This window comes from Halictus rubicundus, chromosome 13 (assembly GCF_050948215.1).
Source record: "Halictus rubicundus isolate RS-2024b chromosome 13, iyHalRubi1_principal, whole genome shotgun sequence".
Taxonomy (NCBI): domain Eukaryota; kingdom Metazoa; phylum Arthropoda; class Insecta; order Hymenoptera; family Halictidae; genus Halictus; species Halictus rubicundus.
The window spans coordinates 2,000,559-2,026,502 of record NC_135161.1 but is presented as its reverse complement, the minus strand read 5'-3'; the positions used below and the strand labels follow the sequence as shown (position 1 = coordinate 2,026,502).

Here is a 25,944-nt window from a genome sequence, read left to right as displayed (position 1 = left end):
GGAATGCGATAGCCCGTGAATGACGTGAAAAGCCGTACGTCTAAGGGTCACTGGAATATATGATCTTATGGTACCGGTGGAGACTTCACAGAAAATATTTTAACATTTCCAGGTAAGCTCTCTGAGGGTGAGTCTGTACTCACCCTGTGGTTGTCATGAAGGTGGGGAAGCTCGTTGTCCGTAGATTGGGCATCTCTGATGGTGGCACTGTAGCGGTGACAAGCTGGCGCCACGTCTCCGCCATGTGTTTAGTTTTAAGAAAGTATGTTTGTACGAATGAATATCGGGTTGCGTGCTGCGCGATAGTGTCGAGTGGATGTTTAGATGACTGGGTCGAGTGTCGCGTAGGGTGAGTGTGTTTAGCTTAGTTAAGAGTGAATGCGGACCGTAAGAATGAAGAAAGAGAGATTTTCGTGAGGATGCGTCAGCGAGCGAATGGTTAGTTCGTAAGTTAGTTCTGTAGGAGAATTCGTTGAGAGCGGACACGCGGGCTACGCGGGTTGTATCGTCCCTCTCAGAATAAACTCTAGTTCAACTACGAGATGTACACGTTGAATTCCCGGTCACCTTTCCCGACTGTAGTCACCCTTCACCACAGCACCATCCAGTAAAGTCGGCATGTCAATAGCACAAGTGCGCGACAAAGCATTGGCGACAAAGTTTTCTTCACCCTTAAAGTAGTCCAGCTGCCTCTGTTGTCTGGGCGATGCCTTGTCAGACCGCTGGAATTCTACAAAGATGAACGGTTTGTGGTCGGTTTTTACAGTGAAAGGCCTACCCTCCAGGATCCGTCTGAAGAACTATATTGCTGCGAAAACCGTCGGAAGCTCGCGATCGTAAGTAGTATATCGTTGTTCTGTTCCGCTTAACTTGCGCGAAAAGAAACCAATAGGTTTCCAGACGTTGTTCTCCCGTTGTTCTAAAACCGCCCCGATGGCTGTGTTGGAGACGTCTGTGGTGAGCGTGAGCGGTTCATCGTGCTTCAAAAAGGCCGGCTGACCGCCGCGATGATGCTCTTCTTGCATTCCAGGAACGCCCGTTCCGAACTCGGTGTCCATGCCAGCGGCTTTTTGGAGGAGTTGGAGGTTCCAATAAGAAGATCATTTAGCAGTGCCTGGATACGGGAAGCGTCCGCGATACAACGCCTGTAATAATTTAGCATTCCCAGAAAACGCCGAAGTTGAGTGTTGGTTTCTGGTTTGGGAAAATCCTTTATGGCTTTAACTTTGGCAGGAGGGGGGCGATAGCCCTCCTTGGAAATTGAGTAGCCCAGGTAAGTGACCTCAGGTTGCGCAAAAACACACTTCTGCAGATTAATTGTCAGTTTGGCCTCCCGTAGCACCTCGAAGACAAGCCGAAGATGACGCGTGTGTTCGTCGTTATATCTTGACATCACGAAGAGATCATCCAGGTAGCAGCGCACAAATGGCATGGAACGGAACAACGAGTCCATGAAGCGTTGAAATGTCTGCGAGGCGTTCCGTAGGCCAAAGGGCATGCCCAAGTACTCGAGCAAGCCAAAGGGAGTGGTAATGGCCGTATTGGCGATGTCTTCAGTCGCAACCGGAATCTGATGGTAGCCTTCTGCAAGTCGGTGGTTGAAAAGATCGAACAACCGTTCAGTCCTGGAGGAGGTCTTCGATGATCGGTAAAGGATAGCGATCGGGGATGGTGACAGCGTTCAGCAGGCGATAACCTTCTGTGGGACGCCAAGCTCCGGAAGATTTCCTTACCATGTGTAGAGGGCTGGCCCAATGGCTTGACGACGGACGAATGATGCCCCCGTCGAGCAGCAAACCGAATTCTGCCTTGGTAGCAGCCAGCCTTTCCCCATACAGTCTGCGAGGGCGCTCGAAAACCGGGGGTCCCTCAGTGTGGATGTGATGCTGGACCAACAGATCCTTAATCCGCGTGGCGGTGCTGTTGAAAACAGTTAAATCGCTGAATTCGGTGATTCATTTAGATATTATTTCACTTGGAACGGGCCCCGGCGAGTTGCCGCTCTCCACCAGTGAGACGGCATGAACATGGGCCGACGCGAAGTCCCCTGTCGACGTGATAGAGGTCAGTGGATCCAGGATGCAGCGACGCTTGACATCCACTACAAGACCGTAATGACCAAGAAGACCTGCCCCGATGATGGCTGATGCAACCCCGGCAATTATGAAAGGCCACTTAATGGACCGGCGGAGACCCGGGTTTATCTCGATCATTTGGAGACCGAAGGTAGGAATGGAAGTCGTGTTTGCTGTTGATAAGATAAGCCTCCGTGGAGTTAGGGATCTCTTGACAGCAGAACGTGGCAGGAGGGACACCACGGAGGCAGAGTCCACAAGGAATCTCATACCGGACTGTCTACCGTACACATGGGGGCGATTTTCTTGACAAACGCTGCCGGCAACAGTCGCCTGTACTATAGAAGCAGAATCCTGCGGCGAAGGAGACAGGGGAACGTGCACGGGCTGGACTGCGGGCTCAATCATCTGAGCGTCGGTAAGAACCCCCTCTCGAAGGGACGGAAACTTTGTCCAGTATTTGGCGACTTAGTTCAATGATCTACGTCAGCGATGTGTTAATGACGGCTAGCGTCGACGTTAATTCGTCTTGCCGGACAGGTGAAATGGAAAAGGGAAAACTTCGACGCATAAGGGATGGTGAATGCGGGCGCGCGCGGGATCCCACCGCTGAAACAAAAGTACCGGTCGATGAGCCTCCAATAAGTTCGTCCGCAGCGATGGCCAACTCTTCAAGATCAGCCGCCTTGAAAATCCTCAAGGGACGTTGAATATTGCCTGGCAGTAAGTCCAACCACTTAACTCGCAGCTGCTCCTCGGATATTCGGTCTCCCGCCAGAGCATTCATTCGACGGAGCAGCTGCGATGGTTTCTTATCACCGAGCTCTAGTTGCGTGAGTAGTCTGTGTAATTGGCGATCCGTGGAGTCTACGAACCGGCGCAGAATGGCCGCCATAATATTTTCATATTTTCCAATTGGCGGCGGGGACTTGATGATGTCGGTCACTTCCTGGTGAGAGTCCTGATCCAGTTTCGATAATACAAGATTGTATTTCGAATCGTCCGACCGAATACGAATGCCGCTTCTACCTGGAAAAACCACAGTTCCGGGTTCGTCCTCTAGAATGGCGGAAGGCGACAACCGTCCACAGCGTCTACTCGCAGCTTCGCAGCAGCGTCGAACAATTCTGTATCCGAACAATGGCACGCGGGAGAAATGACGCGTCGCTGAGGCGCCACATATATTAAGGGGGCCGGCACCGTTTGAAATCCATATACGTATGCAAGGATCAAAATCTTGACATATTGACGCTTCAATATTGCAATAAGTAGTTAAGAAGTGGTCACTTGTGTTTCCTAAAAGTCCAATCTACGTCCGTTCAGAGCCCAAATTGCGAATTTCTACCTCATCGTGGAGTAATTTGTAATATTCGGCAGAAAACTCGCTTTCTGAAGCAAGTATGACGTCACAAGATGGCTGCCGCAGAGAGATTCTCTTAATTTCGAGAGATTTAGTGTTCGTATCGAAAAAAGGCACTGAACAGACGTAGCAAAGACATGTACAAACACGGTGGTATGCATTTTTAATTGATTACTTACTTATTTAAGACGTAAAATGTCTAGAAAAAAAGGCACCATTTCGCGGTTCCGCTTATTAGCGACACGGTCTCCCCGCGGCAAACACTGTACGTTGCGATAGAATACGGCCGATAATGCCGATCGATACTACAGGTTTACATTGTAACGTTGGCCCTTATCGCCGCGTAGAAAAGCGCGAGCGGGGCCAACTCCGGGAATTTATGGGCACTGAGGCCGGGCCGTGTACGGCCGTGAATACGCGGTCCTCCCGGTACTAGCGAGTTCCCGAAGACCCGAAACCGAAAAGAGAGCCTTCTGCTCGAGCGCCAGGCACCAGAAGGGTGCCACGCGAAATGCGGGCCTTCGAGAACCGCAAGACGAACGAAAGACGCGAAAGGGGTCAGGGGTTTGGACGCGGGGATAGCGGAGACAGCCCTCACGGCAGAGCAGATCTCGCAGGTCGGAAATAACGAGGCATGAAATGGGCTCTAGTAATTTATTACGGGTCAGTTATACAAAATACGCGGCCACGTGGCCGCACCCGAGAGCCCGCGCTCTTCATACAAGATTGCGAAGGAGTGAGCGTATCGCAGCGCGAGGTTGTCGGTACCCTAAAATTTCCGCGCTCGCGCGGTAATTCAGCACGAGAGGAACGCTCGCCAAGGCGAGACTCCGCGGAACGCAGGTGGACGGCGCAATTACAAATAGACTGTCGCGATAGTTTCCGAGACGACACGGTCGCGAAGGTTTTCGACCGGTTACCCGCAATTTCGCGGGGTCGCGAGGGCGTGGAAGCTACGCCGGACGCCTAGGTGGCGGAATTCGTTTCGCGGCGCGATCCGATGCAAGGCGCGACTGGCGAAACCTACGATAATCGACGCGAGATAACGCACGCGAGTGCAACAGACGCAATACGGTGCGATCTAATACAATTTGCTACGACTGCGGCTCCTCCGAGGAAAGACTTCCGTATCCGATTCCGACGGGAAACTACTGCACGGCTCAAAACGCCGACGGTCCGGCACGAGCAATTTGCACGAGGCGGGAAGCGCCTCGGCACACGAAATTTTGGAGAACGAGACGGTATGACAGCGTGTACGACGACCGATCCGCGAGCTCGCGAGGCCGCGAGGGCGCGAGGTCGACGACGGACACACGTGTCGTTCTCCCTCGAAACTTTCCGAACCAACTCGCGAAAATACTACCAAAAGAGAGAGCGAGGACCACTGCGTAAACTTACCGTATTCCGCCGCTTCGGTATTTTATTTTCGGCGCTTTTCTGGGGGGGGGGGGGTTCGCGGGTTTGCTGCGGGAGTCGTGGTTCCGCCGCTTCGATATTTAATCTGGTCTCGGCGTCTTTCTATTAGGTCCGCTGGTTTACTGCGGGAGGTTGCGCCGACACGAAATACACGGAAACTCCGCGATACCACCACTCAGACGATATTATTGGCCGCGAGTCGAAATTCGGCGGATACCGGTACGCGATGTGCCGTCACGGACGATAGCTAACACGACAGCCGTCCGTCGTTCGACAGAATCGCGACGATGCCCCCATTACCCCTCGTTACCCCCATTCTAATCCCTAGTCCCGACTTTTCCTAACCGGGCGCGCTACGCACGCGAAAATCTCGGAATGCAGGGCCGTGTCCTCGACTGGTCCTCGGGCCCCGGACCATACGCGAAAAATCATCTCGACCGCGCTTTGCGGCAGCAGGACCGCGAAGTAAAATGTCAGCTGTTCGACAGGGGCCTTCGTCCCGCGTCGTCGCCTCCATGTTGTCTAGCCCGTGTGTCGTGCTCCCATTTTCCAAATGGACCTGTGCACAGGATTTTTCTTCGTAATGGCCATGATTTGTCGATGGAGGGTCCCTCGAAGCGAGGCGCCCTTCGAAGTCGCCGGGAATCGTGTTGGTGCGTCGTGCACGTCCCTGTAACTCGGCCGTGCTCGGCGCGCGCGCTATTTGTCAATAACACTGTCCAACAAAATTAAACTTTTTTCGAGTTTTGCAATACCTGTTCGGTGATTCTTATACACTTTGTCATCCTAAAACCGAATCTGAAAGTAGAATTGCTCCATCACGCAACGTTTTCGAAAAATTTTGGTTTTTGTAAAAATTCCCGATTTTGATACGAAACGACGTGTTACGCAAAAACTAAACACGCGAGAAAGTTCAAATTTGAGTCAAGAGATAGAGGGGACTCTCCTCTACATATTCATATAGTCAATTATATTTTTATGGACTTCCTAATACTTGTAAATGGTTGTTAAAGTTTGAAAATGTGCCGACGCGGGTACTTTGTACGCTCTATTTTTGTATTTATGTGAAAAATCCTTTATCTAGCAGGAATTTACTATACAGGAATGCATTCTACAGACATTTCTGGTAAAGAAACCATTCACGAAAAGTATTTGGTTCCCTTAATGTACGAGAAGGATCAGAAAATGTTAATTGACAGCGTGTGCGCGACGCGTTCGCGCCAGACGGCCATTGCAGCCTTTTCGCGACTCGCCAGGGCTGTCGCTATGTGTAGTCGACGCTGGTACCACTCAAGTATGTCTTTGCTTACTATGCTTAATTAAATACATTTTTTTTTTGTCTTTTTGGGTGCCAATCATTACAAAAGATTATAAAAATACGAGTTATATTCACATTTCATTGTGGAAATGCTTAATAAAGAAAATTGACCGCAGCAATGCGGTGACTGGAAAATTTTATTTTCAGTAATTGTTGTCTTATCTTTATAATTGTAATACCAATGGACATTCAAGATTCTTCCGATTAAAATAAGTCCAAACACTATGTAAATGGGACTATTTTTATCGATTTTATTGATCGAAGTACATAATTAAGACATAGATCGCTCTATATTAAATCGATAAAATCTCGCGGAAGTGTATAAATCAGCCGGACTGTTTTTGTTCTATTCATGACGAAATTATTTTAAAATCAAAACAAGGAATACAATTCCAGCATTAATCTTTCATCAAGATATTTCAACAATGGAAAAACGTTACAAAGGAAAAGACTTATGTGCGGATGCTTGCTGATTACTGCTGGACACTTATTATTGAAAATCGGGATACCAGGAACAAACGTCAAGCAAGGTGGAAACATTTTAAATTTGTTTACATCAGAAATAGGTAAGTTTTTGTATTCAATTTTCTTTATTAAGCATTTCCACAATGAAATGTGAATATAACTCGTATTTTTATAATCTTTTGTAATGATTGGCACCCAAAAAGACAAAAAAAAATGTATGTAAATAGTAAGGAAAGACATACATGAGTGGTACCAACGTCGACTACGCATAGCGACGGCCCTGGCGAGTCGCGAAAAGGCTGCAATGGCCGTCTGGCGCGAACGCGTCGCGCACACGCTGTCAATTAACATATTCTGATCCTTCTCGTACATTAAGGGAACCAAATACTTTTCGTGAATGGTTTCTTTACCAGAAATGTCTGTAGAATGCATTCCTGTATAGTAAATTCCTGCTAGATAAAGGATTTTTCACATAAATACAAAAATAGAGCGTACAAAGTACCCGCGTCGGCACATTTTCAAACTTTAACAACCATTTACAAGTATTAGGAAGTCCATAAAAATATAATTGACTATATGAATATGTAGAGGAGAGTCCCCTCTATCTCTTGACTCAAATTTGAACTTTCTCGCGTATTTAGTTTTTGCGTAACACGTCGTTTCGTATCAAAATCGGGAATTTTTACAAAAACCAAAATTTTTCGAAAACGTTGCGTGATGGAGCAATTCTACTTTCAGATTCGGTTTTAGGATGACAAAGTGTATAAGAATCACCCAACAGGTATCGCAAAATTTTTTTGGTGTTGGACACTGTAATCGATCTACAATCGATACGGAAGTTCCTCAGGGAACGTTTCCTAACCTCTCGAGCAGTCGTTTAACGCGATATTCGGCGGTCCGGTCCTTCCGCCATTTCGTAGTGGGCAGGGCAGTGACGTCGCAAAATTTGCAACGGCACAACATATATACGATATGTATGCTGCCGAATATTGCAAATTACTCGACGATGAGGTAAAAATTCACATTTTGGCCTCTGAACAAACCTAGATTGAATCTTTGGGAAAGACAATTGACCATTTATAAACTGCTCATTGCAATATTGAAGCGGCAGTTTGAAAAAGTTTCTGATCCTTGCACGTTTCGCTAGGGGCCACGACCTTCGAGTCACCGATTCTGTTGAAACTTTCCACACTTATAGATCTCGTTCTCCTGTTCACGAATATATACTATTATAGTGGCAGATACTCAATAGTTTTCGAGATATTTTCGATTAAAGTTTCATTATTTCCTATGTAATGCCGTATTTTTTCTACGGTACAACAAGATTCGGTTTGGCGCGACTGCAGCGTGCCAAGTTTTCAGCCGGACTTAATTGAGCGGTAACAATAGTCAAATTAATTAACTGGTAAAATTACGTTTAAAATGGTTTATTTGTAAAATAATAACTTTAAGAGAGAAATGTACGTGATACTCGTGGGACATGTACAGATGGAATGAATGACGAGAAACAAATTGTAATAAAAATGAAAAGTTGTAACGCGACGAGGAAACAATAAAGCGTCAAGACCCCTCGTCACCCCCCGATGTAACAGAAGAATTGCGCCGAGGCAGCGTGGCCGGCGGTTCAAGGGGAACCGCGGGGTCTGGAACCTTCTAGACCCCTAGTAACGCGTTATTGATAAAGATAGCAACGAGTCCATATAAATATCGGTAGATTACCGCGGAGTAAGCACTCTTGCTGCACCTGTAGGAGAGGACGAGGTAAGACCACGGCCGCCTACAGGATGGGAGAGTACGAAGCAATGCTATCGGACGCCCAGCAGCAGGGCTGCACCTGTGGGAGAGGACGAGTCAGACCACGGCCGCCCACAGGATGGGAGAGTACGAAGCAATGCTATCGGACGCCCAGCAGCCCAGGAGAGGACAGGGGTTGCACCTGGACGCCTCTCTGGATACATGGGAGAGGACGGCCATGAAGGCCGGCCGCCCGCCGAGAGGAAAGAACAGGGTAACTTCCTGACCGCCTGAGAGTAGGGACGCCTGGTTCCTCTGTACGTTTCGGAGAGGACGGCCATGAAGGCCGGCCGCCGATCGGACATGCGAAAACAGGCAAAACCGCGTCGTCGTCGTATTCCCAGAGGGAGAGTACGGTTGAAATAAACCGGACGCCCGATGGTGGTATCGCGTATTATAAAATCTTTTCCTAAATTAATCGTTGCTAACTTTGTCTCTCACTCTTTTGAAAGAATCTACCTTATAACAAAACCTATCACCTCATCCTTTGTACTAACGTGTTTGGAAAATATATCCTATGTCTCCAGATATTCCGACTCCTGTCATTCCGCAACCACCGCAATCCTTTACGTTACAAAGTTAAATTAATTGTTTTTTTTTAAATTACCTAGATATCATTAAACAAACAACATTCAACAAGAAAAGAGAAGGAGGAAGCAAGAAGGCCGCGATTAGGGTGCATCCTCAAATGCAAACAATGGAAAGCGTCTTCAGGAGTGACCAATGAGAAAGAGCGACCGCGGCTTCAAGACTTACTTTCTCCTTCTCGAAGCGTTCGAAGCCCCTGGACGGCACGCGGGAGAAACGACGCATCGCTGAGGCGCCACACACATATAAAAACACACATATATAAAACACATTTAAAACACATTTTATATATATATACACATATGTAAAACTTTGGAAATCGCTATAAACTTTTAGTTAAATATATGATATTATTCTATATATGATATATATATGATAGTATTTGTTTGTTTGTTGCCTTCAGATTTGACAACTAAAGTAAAAAAAATATGATAAATTTTGTTTAATTTTTTATGCGCTTCGTGGCATAAAAAAGTTGCTTTACATTTCATTTAAATGATATTTGAATATAATTTTCTTTCTGACAGGAAGTAAATTCCGCCTCATTTTCAAGAAGTCCTGGTAATATGTATAAAATTATTATAATGTTAAGAATAAACTGATTCAATTTAATATAAATCAAATGATTTCCTTAGCTTTTGCATACACGTGATCGCCGTTCGAATTTCATTTCAGAGATATTAGCGAAAAACTGCAGAGGTAATGTGACAACGAGTCCTGCGTATATCTACGGGCCCGTGGCAATGTACGTGTTAGCATGTGTTGGTCAGCTGAATCGGGCTCATGAGGCAGGAATCAGTTTCGCGAAACGCTTGTACATTTACGGGTTTGATGACACGGCAACAGTGAAGCGAAGGATGATATGTGGCAACCATGTCTAGTCGCTAGCTTTCGCTCTCAATATTCGTTTCTCTCTTCCGCTACTTTTTTACCGATACGTTGTAGATGCGACGTAGTTCCACACAGAAAATTTTAACCATTCCACAATCAATTTTCCCTACTGACCGTTCGTGGATCATAGCGTGGCAGTCAAGGTCAAATCCGTGGCGCCCCCTTTAATATACATGTATGCATATATTAACATTACATATATTAATATATTAATATATTTGTATAATATATATATATTTATATATTATAATTATATAATACATAATTAATAATTATGTTACTGTTTGAGATTGGCGCGTGCGGACGCCATAATGCCACGTCGTTCTCGGCTGCGTGACCGCCAATCACTGAGCGTCCCGCGTACACACGCCAGAACACCGGCAAACAGCGTCTGCCATCGAGGCTCGCGCGGGCGAAAACCCTCGAGCGTGATTCGCGGAATTCAGGCTCGATCCTTCTGGAACGTTCTCGATGTCTAAAACGGAAACACCTGTGCGTGACGAACTTCCAGAAGGGTCGAGACAATAAAACCGAGAGAGAGCCGTTACTCTCTCTCTTTTTCTGAAAACCAGCTCAGATGTGCGTTGCGTCAACAGGTTCTACCTATAGATATACATTGTTCAGTTTCTCAAACTTTATTAGTTTCATTTAAAAGTTGCCTGACAATACCCAAATTTTTACAGTGAATAATACAGCCTATTTATTGCAAATCCGCCTTCCATTCAATTCAATTATGCAGTCCACTCGATCCACTTTTACTCATTTCCAAACTATACCAATCCAGTCACGCAATCATTCAAACTCTTTCATTCCAACTCTTGCGTTCCATTGCACTCCAGCGAATCTGTCTGAGCAAGGACAAATACGCCACAGTTACACAAAAAAAAAGTGGTCAGTATCCCCGCCTGTCACGCGGGAGACCGGGGTTCGATTCCCCGTCGGGGAGTGAAATTATATTTTTAACGATATTTTATTTAATTACACATTACTATCTCCGATTATATTCTAAGTACACCCTTTTATATAGTATTTTAGTAATAAGAAGCTCAAGCGATAACTCCCGTTAAATTTTAGAAATAAAAGTTGCGTACAAACCTAGTATGTAATTATACCAAAGGACAAGAATGTACATATAATCCCCGACCAAAGATGTAAATTTAGCAGTGCAATAACTAATAGTAGTAGCAACAAGATAGCATAAGCACCCGCAATATCTACCGTTAAGTACTTTTAATTAGATTATATTATAAGCATAGTCAGAGATATTACCTAATAATTACCATCAAATCAACCCATAATACCAAAGATTGTACATATACAGGGTGAGTCACCTAACGTTTGCACCTCAAATATCTTTGTTGTTTATAAAGATACGTAAAATATGGTAAGGCCAAAGTTGAATGGTACAATGGGGCTGACACGATGCCAAAAAAATGTTGTTTTATGTCACTTTTTTTAGAGATAGCAAGGTCACCTTGACTTTTTAAAATGGAAACACCCTTTTTTTAAACACTTACAATGATAGCCCCTTTCATTAGGAATTCAATAACAATAATTATTCCAAGGTCATTCAAGGTCACAGACAGAGAAAACGTATAAGATTTAGAATGTGAAAGCAGAATATGTTTATCACGGTTGAGACTTGTAGTAAATAGTAAACATACTATGGTCGTAGTTAAAGTAAACATACTAAGGTCCTTCAATGTTATTGTTATTTAGCAGTCTTATTTACTATCAGTATGTTTCCAAACGCGATTCCGCTATGTCAATCCTCACGTGAGTACGAGAAAAATTTCCCGGGAAGCAGGCATAAGTCAAAGTAGCGTAATACGAATTCTGGCCCGATATTTTCATCCGTTCCATATATCGCTCTATCAAGAATTGCACGGGAATGATTTTTAAATAGAATTAACTTTTGTCAATGGGGATTACTTCAAAATCATTCATTTTTTTCTAATGTCTTGTTTACGGACGAAGCAACATTCATTAATCATGACTGAATTAATCTACGGAACGCCCCATTATTGGTCTGTGGATAATCCGCACTGGCTGCGAGAAATTGATCATCAAAGATAATGGAGCGTAAACGTGTGGTATGGTATTTTGAACGACAAAGTAATTAGACCATATTTCGTTAACGGAATGATGACGGGACAGAAATATGCTCAATTTTTGCAAGAAGATCTGCCAATTTTGTTAGAAGATGTCCCTATACAAAATCGCTATGATATGTGGTACCAACATGACGGTTGTCCTGCTCATTATGCACGAGTAGCAAGAGAAACATTGGATTCTCGATTTCCAAACCGATGGATTGGACGAGGTCGAACTGTTCGATGGTCAGCGCGTTCGCCTGATTTAAATCCACTGGATTTCTTTTTATGGAGTCTGCTAAAAGAGACCGTATACATGGAGACCCCAACAACAGTTGAAGATATGCGTCAGCGTATCATTACAGCATGTACGAATATCACCTCGAATGTACTTATCAGAGTTCAACATTCCTTCAGAGCTTGTTTACATCAATGTATCGACGTAGACGGCCATCATTTCGAACATTTATAAAATACAGGTATTCTGCTTCCATATTTTAGGTTTATACGTTTTTTCTGTCCTTGGCCTTGAATGACCTTGGAATAATATAGTCACTGAATTCCTAATGAAAGGGACTACCATTGTAGGTGTTTAAAAAAGGGTGGTTCCATTTAAAAAAGTCAAGGTGACCTTGATATCTCTAAAAAAATGACAAAAACTTTTATTGTTTTATTTGAGGTGTAAACGTTAGGTGACTAAATGAGAGTAACGCTAGGTGGTTAAATGAGAAACGCTTAATTAGAGTGAAAAGAAACAAAGGTATTTTATTCTGGATTCCGGTCGCCCGGGTTCCCCGTTGGTCCGGCGACGGGTTCACGGCGGGAGCCCGTCTCTCGGCTGTTCTGGTTACAAAAGAAAACAAAAGGAGTCGTGAGTGTGGACGCCCGGTAATGACACGAATTGAAAGCGTACTTAAATCTAACGCAATTATTCCCCAGTAACGCGAGCTTAAGGGCCAGTTTTCCTACGTGGCCTTGAGTCGCCACGCTCCTAACAGGAACTAGGAGAAGCTTCCTAGCGATCGTCACGCTACGAACGGCCGCATAGGAGAAGCTCAAATGACAGTGTGTGTGCCGTGTGCGTGCCGTGTGCATGTGCCATGGTTTGCTGCACACAACGCTAGATCGTACAAGGTTGCAAGGGTTCGGGAGGCCACGATTTATGGCCCGATAATGCAAAGATCGGGCTTTTCAAGGGTGAAAAGCGTTAGATAAAAGATAAATCTAGGTCGCTTGACTACCGGCAGGTCCTACTTTTGCGTTTTCTAGGCGTAATTTGCAAAATTCGGCAAAATTTGCACATAAGGACAATTTTCTTAAATAACCGGGTTCTTATGGAGACCGTTGGACTCAAGCGACCTAGCAGTGACATATACAATGTCAATGCAACCTTTATTGTATTGTATAAGTACGTATTAAACACAGGAATCGTGGCCCCCGAAAACCATCCCGCACCTATTATTTCAATTAAATATAGTTCCGGCATTTTTCGCTACGAGCGCTGTATTCTGTTTCCGATCATTGTCGCATGATGCCTGTCAGAGAGGCTATCTGAGCACGCGTGGCCGACATCATAAACAACGGCGCTGCCGTAGCTTCGTTCGAACAGCCGTGCCGCGATGAGAATAGCAAGGTTTCGGGAGGCCGCGATTCCTGACTCTATAATACAAAGGTGGGGCCTGTCAGTGGTCAAAAGCGGTAGACGAAGGATAAATGTAGATCGCTTGACCACCGGCAGGTCTTACTTTTGCGTTTTCGAGCAACATTTTCCATTATTCGGTCGCATGACGCCTGTCAGAGAGGCGATCTGGGCACGCGTGGTCGACATCGTAAACGACGGCGCTGCCGTAGCTTCGTTCGAACAGCCGTGTCGCGGCACTCTCACACACCGCCAAGTCGGCCTGTACGTGTACCGATGAGACTAGCAAGGTTTCGGGAGGCCGCGATTCCTGACTCTATAATACAAAGGTGGGGCATGTCATTGGTCAAAAGCGGTAGACGAAGGATAAATCTAGATCGCTTGACCACCGGCAGGTCTTACTTTTGCGTTTTCGAGCAACATTTTCCATTATTCGGTCGCATGACGCCTGTCAGAGAGGCGATCTGGGCACGCGTGGTCGACATCGTAAACGACGGCGCTGCCGTAGCTTCGTTCGAACAGCCGTGTCGCGGCACTCTCACACACCGCCAAGTCGGCCTGTACGTGTACCGATGAGACTAGCAAGGGTTCGGGAGGCCGCGATTCCTGACTCTATAATACAAAGGTGGGGCATGTCATTGGTCAAAAGCGGTAGACGAAGGATAAATCTAGATCGCTTGACCACCGGCAGGTCCTACTTTTGCGTTTTCGAGCAACATTTTCCATTATTCGGTCGCATGACGCCTGTCAGAGAGGCGATCTGGGCACGCGTGGTCGACATCGTAAACGACGGCGCTGCCGTAGCTTCGTTCGAACAGCCGTGTCGCGGCACTCTCACACACCGCCAAGTCGGCCTGTACGTGTACCGATGAGACTAGCAAGGTTTCGGGAGGCGGCGATTCCTGACTCTATAATACAAAGGTGGGGCCTGTCAGTGGTCAAAAGCGGTAGACGAAGGATAAATGTAGATCGCTTGACCAACGGCAGGTCTTACTTTTGCGTTTTCGAGCAACATTTTCCATTATTCGGTCGCATGACGCCTGTCAGAGAGGCGATCTGGGCACGCGTGGTCGACATCGTAAACGACGGCGCTGCCGTAGCTTCGTTCGAACAGCCGTGTCGCGGCACTCTCACACACCGCCAAGTCGGCCTGTACGTGTACCGATGAGACTAGCAAGGGTTCGGGAGGCCGCGATTCCTGACTCTATAATACAAAGGTGGGGCATGTCATTGGTCAAAAGCGGTAGACGAAGGATAAATCTAGATCGCTTGACCACCGGCAGGTCCTACTTTTGCGTTTTCGAGCAACATTTTCCATTATTCGGTCGCATGACGCCTGTCAGAGAGGCGATCTGGGCACGCGTGGTCGACATCGTAAACGACGGCGCTGCCGTAGCTTCGTTCGAACAGCCGTGTCGCGGCACTCTCACACACCGCCAAGTCGGCCTGTACGTGTACCGATGAGACTAGCAAGGTTTCGGGAGGCGGCGATTCCTGACTCTATAATACAAAGGTGGGGCCTGTCAGTGGTCAAAAGCGGTAGACGAAGGATAAATGTAGATCGCTTGACCAACGGCAGGTCCTACTTTTGCGTTTTCGAGCAACATTTTCCATTATTCGGTCGCATGACGCCTGTCAGAGAGGCGATCTGGGCACGCGTGGTCGACATCGTAAACGACGGCGCTGCCGTAGCTTCGTTCGAACAGCCGTGTCGCGGCACTCTCACACACCGCCAAGTCGGCCTGTACGTGTACCGATGAGACTAGCAAGGGTTCGGGAGGCCGCGATTCCTGACTCTATAATACAAAGGTGGGGCATGACATTGGTCAAAAGCGGTAGACGAAGGATAAATCTAGATCGCTTGACCACCGGCAGGTCCTACTTTTGCGTTTTCGAGCAACATTTTCCATTATTCGGTCGCATGACGCCTGTCAGAGAGGCGATCTGGGCACGCGTGGTCGACATCGTAAACGACGGCGCTGCCGTAGCTTCGTTCGAGCAGCCGTGTCGCGGCACTCTCACACACCGCCAAGTCGGCCTGTACGTGTACCGATGAGACTAGCAAGGTTTCGGGAGGCGGCGATTCCTGACTCTATAATACAAAGGTGGGGCCTGTCAGTGGTCAAAAGCGGTAGACGAAGGATAAATGTAGATCGCTTGACCAACGGCAGGTCTTACTTTTGCGTTTTCGAGCAACATTTTCCATTATTCGGTCGCATGACGCCTGTCAGAGAGGCGATCTGGGCACGCGTGGTCGACATCGTAAACGACGGCGCTGCCGTAGCTTCGTTCGAACAGCCGTGTCGCGGCACTCTCACACACCGCCAAGTCGGCCTGTACGTGTACCGATGAGACTAGCAAGGTTTCGGGAGGCCGCGATTCCTGACTCTATAATACAAAGGTGGGGCATGTCATTGGTCAAAAGCGGTAGACGAAGGATAAATCTAGATCGCTTGACCACCGGCAGGTCTTACTTTTGCGTTTTCGAGCAACATTTTCCATTATTCGGTCGCATGACGCCTGTCAGAGAGGCGATCTGGGCACGCGTGGTCGACATCGTAAACGACGGCGCTGCCGTAGCTTCGTTCGAACAGCCGTGTCGCGGCACTCTCACACACCGCCAAGTCGGCCTGTACGTGTACCGATGAGACTAGCAAGGGTTCGGGAGGCCGCGATTCCTGACTCTATAATACAAAGGTGGGGCATGTCATTGGTCAAAAGCGGTAGACGAAGGATAAATCTAGATCGCTTGACCACCGGCAGGTCCTACTTTTGCGTTTTCGAGCAACATTTTCCATTATTCGGTCGCATGACGCCTGTCAGAGAGGCGATTTGGGCACGCGTGGTCGACATCGTAAACGACGGCGCTGCCGTAGCTTCGTTCGAACAGCCGTGTCGCGGCACTCTCACACACCGCCAAGTCGGCCTGTACGTGTACCGATGAGACTAGCAAGGTTTCGGGAGGCGGCGATTCCTGACTCTATAATACAAAGGTGGGGCCTGTCAGTGGTCAAAAGCGGTAGACGAAGGATAAATGTAGATCGCTTGACCAACGGCAGGTCCTACTTTTGCGTTTTCGAGCAACATTTTCCATTATTCGGTCGCATGATGCCTGCCGTAGCTTCGTTCGAACAGGCGTGCCTCGGCACACTCACACACCGCCAGGTCGGCGCGTACGTGTACCTACGAGAATCGCAAGGGTCCGGGATGCGGCGATTCATTGCTCGATAATGCAAAATGGCAGAGTTGGGCAAAATATTTATCTAAATAAAAATTAGATAAGTAATACAGCCCATAGATGACTAAAGGTTGAAAGTACTCCAAAAATATTTTTCCGGAAAATTATTAAAAAATAGTTTAAACATAGTTAAAAAATGTTTTTACAATAGCGTAACAACAATCGTACGGCTAGAAATAGAAAAAACATCTGATTAAAGAGAAAAGAAAATTGGCCCGGGGCAGGATTAGAACCTGGTCCAAAAAGTCTTCAGCGGTTCCGCAGTCGGAGACCATAGCTACTGCACCAAGCGGTGCCGTTGAAAGTATCTTCGAAATACTGGGATATATCCTGCATAGTATAATTATCGTTTTTTGTACTACGCAATTTTTAAAGTTTGCACGATGTTTCTCCAAACTTAGGGATGTTTAATATTACATAATATATTTTTACGATAATTATAACTTAGTTTTTCACGGAAAAAACGCCGAAAAAAGTGGTTTTTATTTTTTCCTACTATGAGGCACCAAACGCAGGAATTTGAAAAAAATTGAGCAGAATACTTAGGACAATATCTTATTGCTAAATTAATTTTATTCTAGTTGCTCTTAGATTTCCATATGAAATCTGCATTTTTTCGATTTTTTTCGTGTTTTTCGATTTTTACAGCCAGAGTTTGCAACGGAAAAATCTGAAAACGACTCAAAGTATGTGGTTTGGTGTCCGACATGTGTGAGATTTTTTCAAAATTTTAAATTGTCATTAAATGGGGAAAATGGGCCAAAAACTGGATTTTTGTTTTTCCTCTATAACTACCCTTACGGATGAGCTATAGGGCTAAAACTTGGCTGAAAGGTATCTTTTTTGGTAGGCTATCGAATGTCGCAAATTGGAATAAAATCCCTTCCGGGGCCGATTTGGCCCCCAAAACCGGCTATAGCCTTTATATTCCTTATTCGAAGGTTCGAATAAAGAAAGTATCTTTATTCGACGAGAATTTATCTGACGAATAAAGATAATTTTTTTTATTCGTAGCGGATTTATTCGAACTTCGAATAATTTTTTCATCTTTTATCTGTATCTTTTATTCGAAGGCTTCGAATAAATCTGCGAATAACTTTTGCCAAGCGCCGAATGTCGAAGACCCAGCGACTGACAAACGACATACAATGTAAGCGGATGGAGAATCGCTCACGAATAAACTTTTAGATTTTTCAATATATCTTCATAAAATTGTGACGAGCGAATGGAGGGGATATTCCCGATAAAAATGAGGGCAAATTCGAGTGTAATCGAACAAGTTTCATTGATACGTAATGTTACGATAAAAATTACAATCTCATTAAAAACAGTCCAAATGATGTCGTGTTTCGACTCATTTTGATCGGGGTAAGCTCTACAACTTATTCGTATTAACAATATTGTTCTGATTAAAAACATAAAAGCATAAATTGCCAATAATGCTCGATTCTTCATCTGCTTACAATGTAGGCTGTTGGTCGGTCGCTCTGTCTTCGACGTTCGGCGCTCGTCAGTCCTCGTCGGACGTCGTCGTCGTTTATTCGTCGAGTTGGCAAAGCGGACAGAGAAACTCGAGAACCGTCGTCGCCGAGGAGTGGGCCACACATTGTCGGCTATATCGGTGTGAGATCAGACGACCACTACTAATCCAATTACAAAACTTCTTTATTTTTCGTTATTTTTTTATGAAACTTTTACCAACATATTCGTGGCATTTTTCTGATTAATTTTAAACCAAATATGATATAATTCCGATGATATTTACTTGTGTAACAAGTAGGCATGTGCGGGCCGCCCGATATTCGGATTCGGGTCGGGTCGCAGACAGTCGGGCGGGCTCGATTCGGGCGTGCGATACTTCATGACACATCGGGCTACTCGAGAGTTTCGGGGGGCCCGAGCATTTCGGGCTACCCGAGAGTTTCGGGCTGCCTGCTCGACTTTGTCCGGCGGGTTCGGAAAGAATCGGACAAGTTCGTGCGAGCGAGCCGACCTGGCGGTGTGTGAGTGTGCCGAGGCACGGCTGTTCGAACGAAGCTACGGCAGGCAGCATGCGACCGAATAATGGAAAATGTTGCTCGAAAACGCAAAAGTAGGACCTGCCGGTGGTCAAGCGATCTAGATTTATCCTTCGTCTACCGCTTTTGACCACTGACAGGCCCCACCTTTGTATTATAGAGTCAGGAATCGTCGCCTCCCGAACCCTTGCTATTCTCATCGGTACACGTACACGCCGACTTGGCGGTGTGTGAGTGTGCCGCGACGCGGCTGTTCGAACGAAGCTACGGCAGCGCCGTCGTTTACGATGTCGGCCACGCGTGCCCAGATCGCCTCTCTGACAGGCGTTATGCGACCGAATAATGGAAAATGTTGCTCGAAAACGCAAAAGTAGGACCTGCCGGTGGTCAAGCGATCTAGATTTATCCTTCGTCTACCGCTTTTGACCACTGACAGGCCCCACCTTTGTATTATAGAGTCAGGAATCGCCGCCTCCCGAAACCTTGCTAGTCTCATCGGTACACGTACAGGCCGACTTGGCGGTGTGTGAGAGTGCCACGACACGGCTGTTCGAACGAAGCTACGGCAGCGCCGTCGTTTACGATGTCGGCCACGCGTGCCCAGATCGCCTCTCTGACAGGCGTTATGCGACCGAATAATGGAAAATGTTGCTCGAAAACGCAAAAGTAGGACCTGCCGGTGGTCAAGCGATCTAGATTTATCCTTCGTCTACCGCTTTTGACCACTGACAGGCCCCACCTTTGTATTATAGAGTCAGGAATCGCCGCCTCCCGAAACCTTGCTAGTCTCATCGGTACACGTACAGGCCGACTTGGCGGTGTGTGAGAGTGCCACGACACGGCTGTTCGAACGAAGCTACGGCAGCGCCGTCGTTTACGATGTCGACCACGCATGCTCAGATCGCATCTATTGTCAGAGATCATGCGATCGAATCAGAGAGGATACTCGGAAAATGCCACTCGACACTGAATGTGGAAAGTGCACCCAGCTCCCCATACTGGACGAAAATGTTACTATTTAGCTTCTTCGAGTGGCCGTTATAGCGGTACTATCGACTGTTCAAGGCCACCTGGGAAAACTGGCCCTTAACCTAATTCATACGCGGAGCGTCGGAATCTCCGGTACTGGTACAGGTATCGGTGGTCCGGGGGTCGCGGCGGGGCGTTGTCCACCGGTAGACAACGGCAGGAATACCGGTCGGTGCGTGGTTCGGTCTGGAGCGCGTCAGGACGGTGGTCCACGGAGCGCGGGGCCAGCGGGACGCCTGCCCGTGGCGTGAGTGAGAGCGCAATACTTGTCCGTCGGGCGTTCGGCGGGGAGACCCGATGGCGCTCGTTCTCTTGGTCCCGGCGATACGTTGTTCGTTTCCCACCGCGGCTCAGCAGATGAATAGTGGATAAGACGTTCCTGCGTCAGCCGAGCTCGCGGGGCGCGGGGAATCTCGTCTCCGAATCGGCGGAACGCTCCGTCTGCCGCCCCCGATCAACCGCGGCACGAGTCGTGCGCACAGACGTATACCTTCAACGTACTCCTCGTTGTCGGCGTGGTTACTCGACCTCGGTAGTATACCGCGGGTCGAGCTCCTCACGCTGCTGCGGCCGGTCAACGACTAAGCTCGCGGAGCGCGAGGCGCGATCGCGGATCGGAGGACCGGAGCACGGGATTCGGAGCCAGGACCTGTGGTGGGGAGGTCGGGCCGGAGTGTCGAAGCGACAGTGCGCTGAAAAGTGCAGGCCGCCGATCGACTGCCTCCCAGAGCTTGCTCGCGGTCTCGATCTTTCACGTAGGGGACGTAGACCCACTACGTGTCGACCGATCCCGACGCTTCCTCGTCCTCGCTCGGTAGTAAACCGTAGCTCGCACGTTTCCGCGCTGCTGCGAGAAGACCTGGGCTCGGGTGTTCCCCCAGGAGCTGCTCCAAGCCAACTCCGCTCTCGTCTTTTTTTTTGGACAGGACTAGCCTGTGTTTGGGTCCTTAGGGTTGAAGTAAAGATTCCTTGAGCAAGTGCTCACTACCCTTTAACATGAGGAGTTTGGTGTTAGTTTGACTTGAGGGGCTATGTTTGGCCGGAGCCGTTATTGGGATGAGGCTATAAGAAAATTTTCAAAAAACTTATAAAGGACGACTGCAGGTGAGCTGCTGCTTTAAGGTAGTTGGTGTTGTGGTTGTTGGAGTAGTTGTTGTTGTTGTTGTAGTTTGTTGTTGGTGGTGTTGCTGCTTTTTATGTTGTAGGTATTGGTGATGCTGCTGTTGGTGGTGATGGTGCTGATGGTATTGGTGGATGTGGTGGTTGTTGGTAGATCTTGGTGAAATCAGCAGGTCCTGGGCGGCTGCTGGTGCTGAGGGTGGAGTGGTAATGGTGTTCTGGTTGGAGCTGCCGCGGCAGCAAATGAGGTGAATGGAGTAGCAGGGGTGATTGGCAGGTCCAGTGGAAAGCGGATTTTGGGGGAGTAAGGAAGCAGTGATCTTTCGAAGGAGGTCGTGTTGCGTATCAGTGGATTGGGATGTTCGATCGGATGATATGTTTTGATTATAGAGTGGAGGAATTTGTCGAGAGTGTGAATGTTTGCTAGGGTGTGGATTTCTGAAGTGGAGTGGTCCATGGGTAACTTTAAGATTATTTGGATGGCTTTATTTTGCAGTCTTTGGAGGGAGGTGAGGTGGGTTTTTGCGGCATTGTGCCAAAGGTGAGCTCCGTAGGCAATAACTGTGCGTATACAGGTTTTGTATAGCAGGAGTTTGAGGTGGGTGTTAAGTCCAGATTTGGGGCCGATTAGTACGGAGGCTGCTCCCCGGGGCTGCAATAGCTTTTTTCCTGCGGTCTAGTACCGCTGGACCCCATCTTAATTGGGAATCTAGGACCACACCCAGATATTTTACCTCCTTGCTCCATTCAATTTGGGTGTTTTCTATTTTAAGGGGAGGAAGCCCCTTTTTTAGATGTTTTCTTTTTCGGGTGAATAGTATGGCTTGAGTTTTGGTTTCGTTGAGTTTTAGCTTCCACTCGGAGAGGTAATTGTTGATACTATTGAGGTGGTTTTGTAGGATTTTGGTTAAACGGAGGTGGCAATAGGAGCCTGCTAGAATGGCGGTATCGTCGGCGAAGAGGGCCAGTGTAGAATCGTTGGATTGTGGAATGTCGTTGATGTAGAGGAGGAAGAGGAGGGGGGCCAGGACGGACCCCTGCGGTACCCCGGCCCGGATGGGCGCAGGGTCGGATTTATTGCCGCCTATCTGGACAAAGAAAGATCTTTTTTCCAGGTAGAAATGGAGAAGTTTAGTTAGCCTAGGGTGGAATCCAAGGTTTATTAATTTATAGATGAGGCCGTTGTGCCATACTGAGTCGAAGGCTTTGTTAAGGTCCAGCAGGACCATTCCAGAGAAGCGGTTTGTGTTTAGGTGGTTGGTGTGGAATTGAGTTGTGCGGATCAGTTGGTGAATAGTGGAGTGGCAGTTTCGGAAGCCGAATTGGGCGTCGATTAGTATGTTGTTTTTAGAGATGTGGTCCAGGAGCAATTTATAAATGGTTTTCTCGAAAAGTTTTCCGAGAGTGAGGAGAAGGCTGATGGGTCTGTAACTCGAGGGGAGTTTACGAATATTTTCCGGGTTTCGGAATTGGTATAACTTTTGCTACTTTCCAGGCCTTGGAGAAGTATGCGTGCGTGAGGCATGCTTTGAAAATGTAGTAGAGTTGTACGAAAGTGTTTCTAGGGGCTTTAATAATTAGGTTGGGAGAGAAACCATCCCATCCACAGGCTTTTCTCGGTTTAAGCTTGGTGGAAAGTTCTTTTAAGGTTCTGGGGGAGAGGTGATTAGTGATGTCCGAGCTTGATGAGGGGGCGAGGTGCTCTTTGAGGTGGAAATCTTGTAGTTTCAAGTTTATTTGTGTTTGGAGGGGAGATTGGGATTTGTAGGCCTCGTCGAAGACCGAGGAGAATTGGTCGGCTAGGAGTTGGGCTTTTTTGGAGCTAGTGTCATGATAGTTTCCGATTGAGTCTAAGAGGGGGGCTATGTTAGTCGGTTTTTTCATAATTTTTCTGAAAACGGGCCAGAAGGTGTGGGTGTTTTTAGCGTTTTTAACCTGTTCTTTGATGTGTTCGGTTTTTAGGATGAAGACTCTATTGCGAATGGATTTGTTCAGTTGTTTATAATATTCAAGGGAGATGAGGTTGCCGGTTCTTTGCTATCTTTTCCTGGCCGCGTTTCGGAGACGGATTGTGAATTTTAGTTTTTCATCAGGTAGGATAAATTTGTCAGGAGTGTTTATGAAGGAGGTGGATTTGTGGAAGCAGGATTTGAGATATTTTTGAAATTGGGAGACCTTTATGTCGATGTCTTGTGTTGAGGAGATGGTTGGTGTGATCGGAATTTTGGCTGCGTGGGTTTGGTAGGTATCCCAGTTGGTGATGGGGGAGGAGGTGGTGAAGGAGTTGTGGCGGACCCCTTGGAGAAGGGTTCATCGGACCCAGGTAGGAGCGTCGTTTGCAGGCTGGGACCTTGGACGCACTTGGTCGCCAGGCCCAAGCTCTTCCCGAGCGCACACTTAGTCGCCGGAAGTCTTTTCCTACCTGGGGTGCACATTTGGCGACCAGGTTCGGGGTTTTTCCTTGGCGTGCACATTTGGCCGCCAACCCTTGACTTTCGCCAGGACACGGATGTTCGGTGCAAGGACACGAACTTTCTCCAAGGGGCACGTACAGGAAGCGACATCCCCACTCCAGAAGTTTCCTTGTTCGAAGGAAATTTCTGGAGGCGCGGGGGACTAGATATAAGCACGGTTTCTGACGGATGAAGAGGTCAGTCTGTAAGGTCAGTTAGTTCAAGTCAGTCTGTAAGGTCAGTTAGTCAGGTCAGTCTGTAAAGTCAGTTTGTCAAGTCAGTCAGTTCATTCGCCGTCAGTTGTTCGTAGTTCTTGTGCCATTGTTATTTCATTTTTCTTGTTACGTTCGTTGAGTTTTTGTTGTTTATTTAATAAACGGTTATTGTTATATTGGGTGAATCATTTACTGAACACCCAAACAAGAACACATACCAAATTGGTGACCCCGTGTTTGTGCACGTATATTATTTTTTGTTTCTTGCGCGAATACGGTCCGTAACAAGCGAACGATGACGGATCCACGGAACAACTCTTCGGGATCTACGGGTCGTGAGACGACGTCCGCGATCGTCACAACGATGCGGATTCCGCCGTTCTGGCCGGAAAAAGTTGCACTTTGGTTCAACCACCTGGAATCCCAGTTCTTGATCGGAGGAATAACCAAGGACGAGGTGAAGTTCGGTTACGTGGTTTCGCAACTGGACTTGAAATACTCGGAAGAGGTCGAAGACATTATTTGCAAACCTCCCGCCGAGGACAAATACGAGCAAATAAAAACAGCATTGATCAAAAGGTTGTCCGACTCAGACGGCACAAGAGTTCGTAAACTTTTAGAAGCCGAAGAAATTGGTGACAGGACTCCAACTCAATTTTGGAGGCACATCAAGAAGTTGGCGGGCACCTCGGTCAATGACGAATTCCTGACCGAGATATGGAAGAATCGTCTTCCTGTCTGGACACAACAAGTATTGGCGGCAACTAAGGAAACGTCAGGTGACGCGTTGGCTGCCATAGCAGACAAGGTCCACGAGATCCAACCTGGAAGGAACAAGGTGGCAACAGTGTCGGAGCACGAGGGAAACAACGCGGATATGAAGATGCTCCTAGCAAAAATGCAGGAAATGCAAATGCAGATTAATGCATTGTCCCGTGGACGGGACAGGGAGCGAAAGAAATTCTTCCCAAAAAGACAAAGGAGTTCCTCACGATCTTCCATCCGCGAGAAAATGAAAACCGATAAATGGCTATGCAAGTACCATTTCAAGTTTGGAAAGGACGCACACCGTTGCATCAAACCCTGCAATTGGCAGGAAAACTAACGGGACCGTCGTCATCTGAGGCGGCTGCGTGCGGTGGTCCTAAGAGCGGCCGGATATTTGTAAAGGACTCCATTACGAAGACACGTTTCTTGATAGACACTGGTGCGGATTTGTGTGTTTTCGCGCGTTCAGGTGTGGACCGGCGCGTGAAAGAAGACACGTATGAACTTTGTGCCGCAAATGGGTCGAGAATCAAGACGTATGGTACCATGGCCATGCGATTGAGCTTCTCGCTACGTCGGGAGTTCCTATGGGATTTCGTGATCGCGGATGTGGAAACCCCGATCATAGGAATGGACTTCCTGGCGCATTATAACCTACTGGTGGATCCACGACATCAACGTTTGATCGACGCGACAACGTCATTGTTCGTGGCAGGAGCACCAGCACCAGGGAGCGAGCCGACAATAAGGACCATCACCGGGGATTCGAGGTACCAAGGTCTACTCAGGGAATATCCAGAGTTGACCCGACCGCCGGTCTTCAGGAGAAAAGCGGTAAGACACAACGTGGAACACTATATCGAGACAACGTCGGGACCGCCGGTTTATTGTAAGCCACGACGATTGGCACCGGATCGTTTGAAAGAGGTGAGGGCGGAATTTGACCTCATGCTTCGGCAAGGCATTATCCGTCCCTCCAAAAGCCCATGGGCCTCGCCGTTACACGTAGTTTTAAAAAAGGACGGGACATTGCGTCCGTGCGGCGACTACCGAGCACTAAACGCGAGAACCGTACCTGATAGATATACGCCTCCACACATCGAAGATTTCGGGCAGAGACTTCTCGGGAAGGCGAACGGCTTTGAGGATGGGTATGGCTTTTTTGACGAAGGTTATGGCTTCTTTTAAGAATTCGTTGGTTTCGGAGGAATCAGATGTTGTGTTTGGAGTGGTGTTATGGAGGGGAGGTTGTCCTTTGACAACGCTGCTGAAGGATCTGTTATTGGAGATGATGGAGGCATGACGGATTGTGTGTATTTCGCTGTTGGGTGGGTGGATATTGGTTTTGGGAAGGTGGGTAGTAGCTTTTTTGTTTACGTAGGCAATGAGATTTGGGCATTGTGAATAATTCGCGGTGTGTGCGCCGCTGCAGTTGGCGCATTTAGCGGGAGAATCGGGTGATTTG

The 25,944-nt window shown here is 47.4% G+C and overlaps 1 long non-coding RNA gene across 1 annotated transcript in view; it reads right to left on the bottom strand.

The window, feature by feature from the left end:
• Positions 1-19,925: 19,925 nt before the first annotated feature.
• Positions 19,926-25,944, bottom strand: part of LOC143360389 (uncharacterized) — a 562,015-nt gene continuing 555,996 nt past the window's right edge. Inside the window, exon 2 of the long non-coding RNA XR_013083261.1 lies at positions 19,926-19,986. This is a non-coding gene — a long non-coding RNA (uncharacterized LOC143360389). The remainder of the gene's footprint in view (positions 19,987-25,944) is intronic.